Source organism: Uranotaenia lowii, chromosome 3, assembly GCF_029784155.1.
Source record: "Uranotaenia lowii strain MFRU-FL chromosome 3, ASM2978415v1, whole genome shotgun sequence".
NCBI classification, from domain to species: domain Eukaryota; kingdom Metazoa; phylum Arthropoda; class Insecta; order Diptera; family Culicidae; genus Uranotaenia; species Uranotaenia lowii.
Window position 1 is genome coordinate 63,053,226 of NC_073693.1, and position 15,440 is coordinate 63,068,665.

General features: G+C 31.3%; 1 protein-coding gene across 1 annotated transcript in view; it reads right to left on the reverse strand.

Annotated features, from left to right (window-relative positions):
* Positions 1–15,440, reverse strand: part of LOC129750663 (sestrin homolog) — a 145,055-nt gene that overhangs the window by 94,272 nt on the left and 35,343 nt on the right. The gene's annotated exons all lie outside the window — the stretch shown is intronic.

Genomic DNA, 15,440 nt, shown 5'->3' on the forward strand with positions numbered 1-15,440 from the left:
CAAACGAAACTAGAGATAAAAATTGAAGAAATAAAAAGACACGAACGGTTGGAAGAAATTGGAAAACTCCTGTTTTTTGCGATAGACTATTTGGTCCTCCCAATTCGCGTTTTTTATTATTACTTTTGTTGTCCTCCCAATTTGCATCCCTAAATGATTATTGCGGTCCTCTCAACTCGCAATGTTTCTCATTATGCGGACCTTCCAGCTTGCATTACTCCACCTTATTACGGTCTCTCCAATTCGCCATACTTGAACATTTATAGTGGTCATCCCAACTCGCATTCTTGAACGATTGTTGCGGTCCTCCCAACTTGCTGACTTATCTTAGATGGAAAGGATTGTTTTTTATTGCTTTCAAGGTCCTTTCTTCATTCGAATGATATTCGAATCTGTAGGGTAGCAAACAAAAAAATACTTCCCAACAGAATATTTTCTTGTGTGAAATTCTTTCAGCAATCTGAATATGTGGTTGGTTTTTATAGAAACTCACCGCCATTGACCTTTTCTGCCCAGAAACATAAATAAGCTTAAAAAATTTTCACAAAAATATGCAGTGCGGTTATAAAAAGTGGATACTCAATAATTTTGTGCTATTGGCGTCCTCATAAAAAACCAATTCGAAATAAACTATGCAAAGTTAATTAACATTGTAACTTAACATCGGGAAAATAGCTGTCCTGATGAAATGTGATAAATTGAAGTGCGGTTATAGAAAGAGGTACGTATACAGTGTAAAGGCTTAATATTCGGAGAGCATCCGAGTAGATTTTTAAGAGTTCAAGACTGTCCCTTTAGTTCAATATTTTTAATTAAATTTCTTTCTACTTAAAAAAAACAAGCAAAACAACTGGTTGTTGATTGAAAATTTGATCTCAATCTGCCGGCATTAGCTCACTCTCAAGAGCTCAGAATGAAAACAAAACCAAAAAAAAAAAACACGACACAAACTTCATCCAGAGCTCAATCAAGCGTTAAAACAATCAATCATAAATCACTTTATTTAAATTAAACTTGCGCTGCAAAACAGCACACACCGCCTCTCTTCTACATATGGAGATAGCGAGAATCTTGCGTTCGATAAAATCGGGTATACGAACGTCCTAAGTCCTATGTAGGTACGTACAGTCAGTGGCGTCAGCGAGATCAGCAACGGCGACGAGTTCAAAACAAGGGATTGTTCGTAGAAATGGAAACGAGATAAAATTGTGTTGATTTTATTAAGCTTTGAGCACAGGGTTTAATTTCAGCGAAACATCGTGTCATATTTTATGGACGTCCCTGTTCGCAATAAAAAAAAAACACTTCAATAGAACTGGATTGTTGAGACTTTGCCTTAAACTCTCTCAACCAATAATGGATGATTTTGATCACTTGTAATAATCCTCGCACAAATTTTCAGAATGGCTGTAAGCCACAATAATAAGATGCAGTTCAATAAACAGCATCGCCGATTGATTTTAACGGCGTGATTCAAAACCTTAAGGTTTTGGCTTAACGTTTCGACTCACCACCTAACGAAAACGCACGCTAGGAAATATAAAATATTCTGAAGGTGCTCGTTTATAGTTTCTGCATGTAGGCGTTCGCTTTATAGGGCTATTCGATGTTTTGAATTCATGAGCTATAAATTTTCAATCGATTCCAATGGCTTGAAACTAGAATTCTACACAATACTAAATTCAAAATGTTTATTTTGATTTGGATTATTGAAAATCTTTCCACACCGAATTGAGTTCAGAATTGCTTTGAGGCTTAACTCAGCGAGGTGGGTACAGTCTTTGACCTCAAAAGAAAATGCATGCACTCGTCGTCGATCGAACAAAGCCGTAACAGTTCATTCGATTGAAAATTTAATTATCTCAAACCAAGCACAGCAAACACTTTGACTCACATAAAATGTGCATTTCTTATCACCAACCAACGAACTGATTTGGTTCTACATATATGACTTAGAGCAGGGCAAAGCTCGATGATTCTTTGTCGTTAAAAAATGAATCGTCTTCCTTGTCCTGCTCTGACGCGATCAGGCTGGATTAATGGTGCTGATGAACCCCCTTTACGGGTTCTATTTATTCAACACATTTGCTGGTGTGACTCAAGCCAAGGCGTGAATGGCAACGTCCTTTGTCACCGATAGATTAAGCATTTGTACACATTTGTGATTATTCTTGGACAAATGGATGCAACACAACTGATCTGGATTAAGGCAGCACTAAGAATCTTTTTCTAGAACGTTGAACTGGTTTTGTAGCCTGAAATACTTTTAGTATTCTTTAGTACTAGATCTCCTTTATAAATACCTAGTGTGTTTTGTTTAAATTTTATGCAGATACGGAAAAAGCCTTTAAAACAGAAATATTGAAATTATTGAATATATGTGGTATTTTCTCAAGAAATACCTAAAAGCTCTCAAAAAGATATTCAATATGTTGATTGAAAAAAATCTCTATTATGAGTATTTGGAACAAGTCACTATTTGAATAAGATCTGTACGTTTCAGCAATTTGCACCATCATCATCATCCCGGACAAAGTTCCACATATGTGAGATTTGTGTTCCATAAACTTCGAAAAAAAAAAACACTATAAACAAAATGAAACACGAAATGGCAATTGAGAGAATCTACTCCCCCTTCCATGATGCTCTAGTACCATTTGCTGGGGCGTTGTTGTTATTGTGTACAGACAGAGTGTGTTCTTTTCGTTTTTTTATCATCCTCTGCCGTTTTTATTTCCAACTCAATAAACTTATAGTTTAATTCGACCAAACGCTGTCTTTGCCTCTGCCTTTGCTGACTGTAAACAATCCTCCAACATGAGGGATGGATGTCAAATCATTTTCAGTATTAACTCGGTACCAGTTTGTCAGCTGATGACCGACCCAGAGACCGGTCTCACTTGTTGTGTTGTGTTGTGTTGTGAGTTGCTGTTTGTCGATATAAACTGCTGCTACTTGTTGTTGTTGTTGTTTTTGTTAGCGTCTAGATGGAAGTTTTATCTTCTTTGTACACATTTTTGGGTCAATTAGATTTATGACCTGCAGGCTATTTTTTTCCTACTAGTATTTTGTATTTATTATCGAATGAACCCGTTGGAAAATAAAACAGCGGAACAGTGTTTGCACTATACAGATATCGTGCAGTCAACTTCTCACATGGGTTTCGGTTGATTATCTTTATGATTGTCTTTAACTTGTTTTTTTTTTATAGGAGGTATAAAAACATTAAACTTAGAGTTAGAAGCAAAAACAAATACGGGATTAGGGGCCGTCCACTAATTACGTAAGCACGATTTTGGAAATTTTCAACCCTCCCTCCCCCCCTGGTAATACAAAGTAAGATTTTTCAAACCCGCAACCCCCCCAACCCCCACCCCCCCTAGTAAGATCTTACGTTTTTTATTCTTTGAGAAATTGACACGTTTTTTCAAAAAGAGCTTGAAAATATTAAAAATGTGACTTCAAAGCAAAGCACTTTTCAAGTAAAAATTAAAAAAACTGTATTTGAAAATCACAATCTATACAAAACAACATAACTATTAAAAAAACATTATTCAAGACGTAGCATGTTTGAGGTAACAATAATTTTCAATAAATTTTCACAATCGAATAAACAATGTAAAATCAGAATTTTAAAAAGAGAAATCAGGTTAGCACTAGGTATTTTTTACCTGAAAATCATAAAAATCTTTTAAAAAAAATTCATTCTATACTACTAGAGATGGGGCCAAAAATTTTCAACAACAATCACGTTGTCAACTAACCTCAAAACTCAAACTCATCCAGCGGTAAGCGATATAGTTTTAGGATTTTTTGGTTAATCTTTTGTAAAATTTAGAGTTGATAGTGTCTATCACTGTAAATACTGTTTACAAATTCATTATTTAAAGCGCCTTATATGTATAGTAAAAGATTTTTTTCTGGATGAAGTCATTTTCAAAATATGATGGTTTGAATTGGTTCTCTATGAATTTTATGGAATTTTCAAATTTTTCAATAATTCAAAGACATTGAAAGATAAATAACATAACATCAAAATTAATCAACTAATAGGTAGGGAGAAAAAAAAACCTAAGTAATATGGTTTCGAATGGCTGTGGCTGTGATGAATTTGTAAGGTAATATTTCTTACGTAAGATTTTTGGAACCCCCCCTACCCCTCCAAGTAAGAGATCGTAAGCAAATGTGAAACCCCCCCACCCCCCTATGTGCTTACGTAATTAGTGAACAGCCCCTTAGATGTGGTTGATTCAAAACACGAATCTGGAACCAGCGTCAGAAACCAATAAATATCGAAAACAATTTCGGTAATAAATAAATCTTCAAAATGCACAAACAAAATCAAGTGCAAATAACAAAAAGAAATAAGCTTTCTAAGAAAAAAGGGACAAAAAAAAGAACATTAATTAATGATAAACATTTCAGCGTGTAAATTTTCAAAAAATTGACTAAAACTAACTTAGAGTGTAATTTACAGATATCTGGGGCAGGGGTGCCAGGTGATTTTGTCGAAAATCAGGACACCGCAAAATAAAAAATCAGGATTTTTCAGGACACCTTTGAATTTATGTATATAATATGCAGCTTTGCTAAGATTGCATAAACAAAGGCGAAATACATGTGCTGTAAATGCCATAGTTTATGCAACAGATGTGAGCAGTTTCTTGTCTGACCTGCAGGTCATAACAAAATACATCATTTAAATATCATCTGAACCGACGATTGCCATCGATAATACGAATTTAACTTTTTTTATACAGATTTGATCGAAGTTCTCATAGTTTAATTACAAATTCGAATAATAAACCGGACAATTCAGGACATTTTAAAGACACATTTTCAAAATCAGGACCATTCGAGAGTTTAAGAAAATCAGGAAAAATCCCGATAAATCAGGACACCTGGCACCTTATTTGTCTTTTTTTTTAATTTTTTTTTTAATTTTATAGTCATTTTAAGCCATTTTTTGTCAAGTTTGTCATTTCTGAAATTTTTGCAATTATTTTCATTTTTGTCATTTTTGTCGATTGTGTCATTTGCGTCATTTTTGTCATTTCTGTAATTTTTGTCATTTTAAAATCATTTGTCATTTTTGTGATTTTTATCAATTGTGTCATTTGTGCCCTTTTTGTGAATTTTCCCATTTTATATTTTGTTTAAATTTGTAATTTTGGTCAATTTTGTAAGTTCTGTCAATTGTTGCCATTTATGGCATTTTTGTCATCTTCGTCATTTATGTCATTTATGTCATTTTTGTCATTTTTGTCGATTTAGTCATTTTTGTCATTTTTGTCATTTTTGTCATTTTTATCATTTTACCATTTTGTCATTTTGTCATTTTTGTCATTTTTATAATTTTGATAATTTTTGTCATTTTTGTCATTTTTGTTGACTTTTTGTAATTTTTGAAAATTTATTTTTTATTTTTGTCATTTTATAATTTTTGTAATTTTTAGCAGTTTAATCATTTTGTGATTTTTGTAATTCTTGGCGTTTTTGTCATTCCTTTGCCATTTTTGTTATACTGGCATTTTCATTTTTGTCATTTTTTTTCTTTTTTTTTGTATTTTTTCAATTTTTTTTTTTATATTGTTTTGTATTTTTTGTCAGTTTTGTCATTTTTTCATTTTTGTCTTTTTTTTAATTTTTGTCAATTTCTGCATTTTTGCTATTTTTGTCATTTTTGTTGTTTTTATTGTTTTTGGTATCTTTGTTGTTATTTTTGGTTTTTTTTTTGTTATCTTTGTTAGATCGTTAGTTTTGTAAGTTTTGTTATTTTTGTCATTTTTGTTACTTTTGTCCTTAAATTCATTTTTATCATTTTTGTAATTTTTGTCATTTTTTGAAATTTTTATGTAGGTTATTTTTGTCACATTATTGCATTTTTTGTCACTTTTTTGTCATGTTGTCATTTTTTTATTTTTGTAATTTTTATGATTTTATTCATTTTTGTCATTTTTATGTTTTAGGTAATTTCTGTAACTTTTGTCATTTTTGTTATTTTGGTATTTTTGTCATTCTAGCCATTTTTGACATTATTGTCACTTTTGATGTTTGTCATGTTTGTATTTTTTAATTTTTGGCTTTTTTTTGTAATTTTTGTTATTTTTGTCTTAATATCATTTTTGTTATTTTTGTAATTTTTATCATTTTTATCATTGTTATCATTTTTAAACATTTAGGTAGTTTTTATCATATTTTCGTATTTTACTTGTAATTTTTTTGTATTATTTGTCGTTTTTTGTCATTTTATGAAATTATTTGTCATTTTTGTAATTTTCGTCATTTTGTGAATTTTGTTCTGTCATTTTGCTATTTTTGTCATTCTTGTCATTTTTGACATTTTAGTTATTTTTTCATTTTTTGTTTTTTGTGTCATTTTCGTTATTTTTGTCATTTTTTTTTATTTTTTTGTCATTTGTTGTCATTTTTGTCGTTTTTACCATTTTTATCATGTTTATTATATATTTTATTTATTGTTTTTATCGTTTTGTCACCTTTTACATTTTGGTCATTTTTGGCATTTTTATCTTCTTCGTAATTTTTCTCCAGTTTTGTGATTCATATCGTTTTTGTATCTTTTTACATTTTTATCATTTTCGTCTTTTTCGATGTCTTATTTCTTGACTTTTTCGCTTTTATTTTTGTCGTTTTTGTTTTTTTATTTGTTTTTGTCATTTTCGGTCATTTTTGTACGATTTTGTTGTTATATTTGTTGTCATTTTTTAATTCCATTTTTCATTTTTTTTGTTTTATTTTTGATGTCATTTTTTAAGTTATTTTTATATTTTTACTTTTGTCGTCAGTTTTGTTTATATTTTGAACATTTGTTTGATATTTATTTGTTGTGGCTATTGTTGTTATCATGTTTGTTATTTTGATAGTCAGTTGGTATTGATTTTGGTTGTTATTTATGTATCGTCTTTTCTATCTTAGTTGTGTTTATGTTTGTTGTCATTTTTGCTGAAATTTTTATCATCAAAGAGGATATTTGGATTTTCGTTTTTCTTTTTCAAGTCATGTTTTATGTCATTTTTTATTGTTATTTTTTTTGTTTCGACTGTAGTTGTTTTAACATATTTAAATCATTCGCGATTTGTTGTCAGCTCATTTTTTTGTCGTTTTCTTTGTTATTTTGTCGGCATTTTTGCCACTTTATTGATGTTTCGTTGTTTGTTTGGTTAATCAATCACTTTTGTTGCTAGTTTTTTCATTTTTCCATTACATTATTGTATCTTTTTGCTGTCATTTTTGTATTAAATGTGATATTTTTTATGTTGGCAACACTGGTATCTTTTTTTGGTTTACATTTTTGGATATTTACATTTCAATTTCTGTAGTTATTCTTACCTTTTTATTTTGTTACAATTTTAAAGTTATTTTCGTTGTCATTTCTGTTTTGTGATTTCGTCCATTGTCTGCTTTAGAGTTTCTTTTCATCATTCAATTATCATTGAAGGCATTTCCAATGAAAATTTATAAATAATTTTATTCAAACTCAACAAAATTGCAACCACTTATTCGCGATCCATCTTTTTGACACATTTTTATTTACGACTGAACCCAACACCAAAAAAAACTCAACGATAGCAATCGTATCGTTGATGATACGAGACAACTCCACACTACCCAGCAAGCAAAATTTATTTCATTTCCATTTTCGACTCCATTCACGTTTTCTGAAGCCTGACAAGCACCAAAAACAAATACGAAGCAGAAAAAACGGGCAAAACTGCAATGGGAGCACGCTTTTTTGGCTCTTTAAAAACCTTGAGCCGTATCAGGTTCTCGAATTTCCTACGATCCGCTGAAAACATACCATACGAATAACAATGTGTTAGTTTTTGGTTAAAGCGCTTGGTGTGAATCGAAATCAAGTGAATCATCTTGATTGATTGGTTTTGATTGATTTTGAACAAACGTACAAGGATTTGGATTCCTAAAACAGGAAACCTAATTTCGCAGAAACTTCAGTAAGAAGCATAAATTTTGCTCTGAATAATTCTAACATTGAGATCTCCACTATCTCCGATAAATCAGCAACAAGTCCAACAGTAGCTGTGGAACGCATAAATTGAATCGCCAAACTTTGAAGCGGACTTCTGAGAATGCTCAATCTGCCTTCATTCAAACCCGACCCGGTCCTGCAAATATATCCTCTCATTGATATTCTAATCACATGCCATCGAGTGGTTCGCAAAGCCACAAAAACGGCAAGCAGCTGCTTCTTTTTGTTTCGTTTCTGGTTGACTGATTGGCAAACCACCTACAAGCTAGCTCAACGTTCACTCGGAGATGCTATCAGACATGCCGAAGCAAATAACTTCCTCTTCGTGAAGGATTTTTTTTAATATCTTTAAATTTATTTCTATTTTAAAGCTGCTTATTTTAAATATCAATACACTTTTTAAAGACTTCCATTTTTTGTCCAAAAATAAGCACATTTCCTCCATGAATCCACTGAACTGTGACAAAGTAAACCTACATTGGGCGTCGTTGTTGTCAACAAACACGAGGGGACGGGCGGCAGCGGACTTATCATATGAACGACTCTGGGCGAATATGGCCGACCGTGTCGTCGAACGAGTGGTCCGTGAAGATGACCTCCAACATAAATTGCCAGGCAAAATAAAGGAACCAAAAAAAAAAATCGAAAAAAAACTCACCGAACCGTCCAGCTCTTATGACAGCATCTGTAGAGGACTCGCTAAACCAGTATGGATCTGCTACTTACTTATACCCACTATAGAACAGAGTGTCGTTATCGACCCCACCAACTTCTTCATGTGTTCTTTTTTCGGGGCAGCAAACACTTCCTCCTTAACTCAAGCTAGGCCCCAAACCCCAACCCTCAATCCTCCATCCGAATTCCGTTCCTAAATCCCCACCGACTTCGTCAATTCTTCCCATTATATGTTTTTTTCCCTTCGTATATTCTCATTCTCTCTTTCAACTATACTTATTCATGCCATTGGACCTGTTGTTTATGTTTTGGCTTGATTTTTATTCTAGTTTTTTTTTTTCTGACGTTGCTCCATGAAACCACACTTACGCATTTTTATTGTGATTTTTGGCAGGCTTTTAACTTGGGGCACGCAGGCAGCTTTAACAAAGTATAGTGGATCAACAGTAAAATGTTTGTTTGTTTGTTTTGGTTTTTTTTTTGCTTTCGATTCAGAATCAGTTACTACTCATAGAGAAGCACTGTGCTGGAACAAACGACCCAGCTAGAAGTTCGAAGTCCCATACGGAAAGACAACTTCCATTGGATTTGAATAATATGTTTCTGAGCGTTGTATGAACACAAATTTAACAAATTAGTGATAGTTTTTGTTTCAAGGGACTTCGTTTTGGAAACATATTGAGAACTTTTACACAACACATTAAATGCTGAAGTTCATAAGACTCAAATAAGAAAGAGTTGCAAGTTTTTTGGTTACTATACCTTTTTTTTTAACGATTATCAATATTCGAATACATAATTTCCGTGATTGAAAGAGAAAACCAGTCCACATTGGAGAAAATATATCAAACTAGCTGACCCGGCAAACTTTGTTAAGCCTGTAATTTTTGAGTATATTTTTATATTTTAGCACTGATCCTTAGACAGCCTTTCTTTTAAGTGTATAGAAGCTAGTGAATACCTTTGTATCAGAAAAAAAAATCCAGGATTATGGTTCGTTATTCGAATTTCATTATTTTAAGTTCATTCAAAAAACTGCTAATGGAATGGAAAATATCATACATAAATTTATATTCAAAACCGGCAGTTCGTGACACAAAAACGCTCATACGATTTGTTCTAACTTTTGTTTAGCGAACTTATTTTCTTGTTGAGGTAGCGTATAATAAAGTTCTGCTAATGATCAGTTCCGGTAACTTAAGAACGCTTAATTATATTATATCAAGTTTCAATTTAGTTCAGTCATCATTCCTATTCAAAAACTCCTATCTGATAAAGTATTTTAAAAATGTTGAAGATTGATTTCAACAGAAAATGGATCTTTTTCGCTGGAGTCGTCATAAATAGAGTTGTATTTTCGATTTGTGTTAACCTCTGTATTTAAATACATTACAGTTTTCTTTAAACATGGTCTTCAGAATAGACAAATTTAAAAAATGGACCCGGAACATTTAAAGAATAATGAATATAAAATTAATTTTTAATTTTTTTTTTATTATTTCAAATGCCTTTTTGTCGAACTAAATACACTTATTGAATCTAATTGTGAACTTTCACTAAATACACTAATTGAATCTTATTGTGAATTTACAGAGCTGAGTTTGACAAATATTTAACAATTCAGAAAAAGTTACTGTTCATTTGTTCATTTCATTTTACAGCAACACTTTTCTAATCAATATAATGTTTGAAAATGTCTTCGAAATTTGTGTCATCATAATCTTTTTTTCAATTTTCAGTTAGGGATTGGCAAATTGCACTAAGAATTTAAAAATTTAGAAAAAAAGAATTTAAACTTTCTTGTATTTAGATTATTTTTCTAATAACAGGCAAACCCTGAATGAAAGCAAATCTATTTTAAGTATTTGGAATAAAAATTCAAAATATTCACAAATTACTTAAATTTATAGTTTATGATCTTAAGATAAGAAACTGTTATCCAGAGAGTTAAATTTAATTCTGAATTTTATTGTTAATTTGTATCAATATTCCAAATTTGGCTTTATGAATCTGGATTTTCAGTTATATTAAAACGTTAATTTAAAAGCTGGATTTTCGTGGATCTTGATTTTATTTTTTTTTTTTTTTGTCGAATTTAAGTGTTTTTATTCTTTAATTTACTTATGCTTCACAAATTGTTTTTTTTAGATCTTATATCTGGTACGAAACTTTTATTTGTATTTTTGTGTATTGGTTCAGATTTTTCTCTATACTTAAATGTTCGAAATTTTAGGTGGCATGTTTTTTACTTAAAATTTAATTTTTATATTCTTTCAAGTTTTTAGTACCTACTTCAAGTTTTCTGACTTTTGAAACTGAGAGTTGGATCTGATATCAAGATAAAGTCCTATATAGCTAAAATTTTCAAAAGTTCCGATTCACCACTGAGCATGAAAGGTAGTGTGGATTTTCCAATGTTTCCTGATCCTCCAATCCGTTTTTATGATAATGATTCAATTTACTTGGAATCACAAAATTAATAACCTTCAATTTTCAAACTAACTGGATAAAATCAACAAAAAATAAATTAAGGTGATCTTTTACCAGTTATATGACTTTCTATTGGTGTTACCAAAACTCATAAAAAATGATTTGATAATGAAAAGTTTCAATTCAATCTCATTAAGTTGTTTTGAGTCTATTGGAAATTTTACAGCCATATTGCTTGAGTTGCTAAAAGAATATGACATTTCAAAAAAAAAAATAAACGGTGAACGAACAAACATCTAAAAAAATCTTAGAATTGCCTTGATTCTGATGCAAAAAATTACAAATTTTGTCAATATTCTTCGTACAGGCTTTGCTATGCTTCGTAGTTGCGGAACCCGATAGGGAAAATCACATCCAAGTATCCATTTTACTGGTGCCACGTGAAAAGTACGCTTGCAACGAAAATGGGCGCCAAAACTTCCTATAGAGGGATGGATGCACATCAGTAAGCCTTGATTACTTTTGGCGCCTTCCTACTCTGGGTGATTCGAATGAAAAAAAATGGAAATAAGTAAAATGACTTTTACTTGATACGAATAAAAACTAAAAATTAATTTTCAAATTCCACAAAAACATTTTTGAAATTATCTTGTGTTATTCTTCGCGTAAAGACGAACACAACAAAAAAAATCGCATGCAAATCGGATGATCCAGTGAAGAGTTATGCGTGTTCGCACATTTCTGTATGGGCTGTCTCTCTCTCTGTTTTATATATATAGATTAACCGAACTGCAGTTAATATAAGTAGCAATCCAATTTTCGAAAGATGACAAATATAAAAGTATAAAGTTATTTCAAGGTAACAAGTTAAAAAAAAGAAGATTTTTTCAGCACAAGTGAATAAAATAGTGCCTAAAATTAGCACTTTTTGACACTGTATAAAAAATACTACTTTTCGCCAATATTTTCTTCGGTAATAAAAAACAGTCCTTTTCAAAAGCAAACTTGGGATCGAAAAACAAATATTTGAGTACGAAGTTGTAAAAAAGCAATTCAACCTCTTACGAAATTAATCGTGCTTTTCAAGCGTCGGTCACAGAGTTTTGCTCTTCTGTGAGACAATGAAATTCAGTCTGAGTGAAATATATTTTTAACCAAAATAAGATAGATTGATCGCGGTTTAATCAAGAGACTGTAAAGAAACTACAATAAGCTTGCCAGATTGCCCGGTTTTATCCGGGTTTGCCCGGATATTTGATGCAAAATTTCGATAAAGTCCGGTCCGGCCCGGTTGCTTGGATATCTTGAAAAAAGTCCGGATATTGCCCGGATTTTTTTCATAATTTTCGCAAAGAAACCAAAAAAAAATCAAAGTTTTTGAGTAAGTTTGAGCAAAATCGATTAACGGTATGGAAATTTTCAACGGTTGTTTCAAATCATTTCGCTGAATTACTTTTATAAACCTTTAAATATTTAAGTATTCCAATAAGTTTTTGGAAGTCTGCAACTAAATTAATAAAATATTAATTTCAATTTTTTCTGCTTTTTTTCTTTGCTTTTATGTATAATTAAACCTAAATTTTGCCCGGTTTTTGCCCGGTTTTTGGATTTGAAAAATTGAAATCCATGCTCGGATTTTGCCAGGTTTTTTTGAAAAAATGCCCGGAATTGCTAGGCCCGGATGGGAGTGGAAAAAATTCTGGCAACCTTAAACTACAATATACATATGAAGAGCTGCTACTATGGAAGTTCTTTAGATAATAGTTCAGTAAAATGCGATTAACAGCTAAAGGAACCTTGCAAAAGAATAATTTGAGAAACTCGTTTCATGACAAGCTTGTGGACATTCAAAAAGACTTGGAAGATTACCCCGACTTCAAATGTATACCCGATCAGGAAAGTCTTCAAAATAAGTACTTAAACCCGGTTGTACTTTTTTTCCCCGATAACGTTTGCCCAGGATGAAAAGTATACAGAATTTCAATCACCAGAAAAATACATCCCCAGATTTTTTTTTCTCACAAACGAACCAAACTTTGAAATTTTTTCACAATAATGAACCATTTCCCAGAAATATTTTAGCCAGAAGGACTATTTTTCAGAAAATTGAATATATTTACCCATGCCAAAATTTGAAAAAAAAATTTATATCAAAAAAAAAATGGGTTTCTAAACAATTTCCTCCAGCCGGTTCTTATTCTGCGCATTCTCATACCCGGTTAACAAGAAATCCACTTTTAAAATCAATAAAAACATTAAGACAAAGTCAAACCTAAATAAGCAAACGCACAAAGTTTAAGTATGAATATGTGAAAAGGTGTATTTTAAGCAAAACTCATTTTTATTTAACGGCACATTTCGAATGCATGATTTCAAATAGCCGCGAATAAGTCCTAAATTCAAGTAACCAAGAAGCTAGTTTTCGAATCTTATGTGAATCATGTGTTCTGTAAATTTATATTATTTAATAAATTTTTTTTAAACTCTATACTTTTCAAGAAAATAGACAGATTTTCAAGACGTGAATTCAGTTCATAATCTTTACGATTTCACCTTATTTAAGTCATAAATTGAAGTGATTCTCGATAATTTTTTTTCATAAAACCAAAAGTTACCAAAATTTTAATTTCTTTCACGCCATCATATTTTTTTCGAGAAATTGAACATAAATCATTCCTACAAGAGATATAATAAAGCTTCTATGTCCACTTTTTAAGGTTTTTGATATTTTTGCTTGGAACATGTTTCCCTTCCGGAAGATATCGCATGAAATGAGTATTGATGTTCCGTGTTGAATGTTTAGCCCTTCCGAAGGCGATGGAAATTCTGAATAACTTTTACGAAATATGGAAACCTGCAAGGCCGCACCGTAGCCGTTTTTTCTAAGTTTTTTTTTTTAATTTATCGTGGTAACGGGAAATTACTTGATCCCAAAAATAACTGTTAACAAACATGGCAGAAAATAAGCTCGCCTCCGGCGGAATTCAGTACTACATCACATCCTTTATCACTCTTCGACTAAGATATATCATTTCACGACAGTCGACACTATATGCCTTCACAAATTTAAACTAATTTTAATTAATTTAAATCGAAATTTATTCGAATTGCGATTCCACAAATCCTTTGTATTTAATTTGAAAGCTTGACACTCAAAAACTCTACCTCTTCTTTGGAATGGGGTTTCTTTAAGAACTGTAACAACTCAACAATTTCAGAATTGGAAACCAACCATTTTAACATCAAACTACATTCATCAAATACTTATTTAACACATCGACAAGCTGGTAGCCAAGTGAAAGTCGCTCACCACTCACGCTTGTCAACATAATTAGCAAAAAAAAAGTTAAACCTAGTCAATAGTCAATCCATTGGTTTATTGCTTATCACTTTGATAATTAACACTTTTATGCCATAACAAATATCATGCTGATATGAATTATTCTTCAAAAAAATTTTAGTATCAATATTGTTTTGTGTTTTTTGGCCTTTAAAATGTTCAATTCCACATTTAAAAAGGTTTTCATTACACAAAGCCACAAAATTGACATTTTTTCGAGGTGCACAGAATTTAGGAGCTATTTTTTTTATTAATTTGGATGCCCTGAATTAATTTACAGTTATTTCCAAATAACGTTTGAAAGTAAGTAAACATCAACAAAAAAAAATGTCTAGACTTGCCTGACCAAACTTTATCACGTTACAAAAAATGTTAAAATAAATATTTTAAGCAATGATAAACTTTCCAGAAGCCCGCTAGAAAGTTTCGACTTATGCGAAAAAAGAAAAGAAGTATTCTTTTTGTTTTCTTTTATCTACTCGGTAAAATACGAGAATATTTACGATTTTTTAAAAGTAGTTTTAAACCTAATTGAATTTAGGATATTATTAAAGCAGAAGTCAAATCGATTGTCAGTCTTCAACAAATTTGTTTTAATATAATAAAACGTAAGAAATTCAGTAATGTCAGAAATACTTGTAGTGATATCTTTTCGAATTTCTAAAAATTGTAGAATTAAACTTTTCTTTATTTTCTAATTGGCATTCCAGTCTTAAGGAAGCAAATTACAGAATTTTACAATTTGCCCGACGTTTCGGCCTTTGATCTTGGCCTTCTTCAAGGGATAATTTGCATTATACTGTATATGTTCCTGAGTGTATACTGTGTGAAGAGAATTTCTGTCGGATTTTAACCTATTTCAATTCTTCAATCTTTATTTCAAACTAACCTATGAAAAGTTTGAAAAGTAATTCCATGTTGCACCACTAATGCTAAATATTAATGCACGATATTAACTAAATTAGTGTTTGTTTTGTGTTTTCAGCA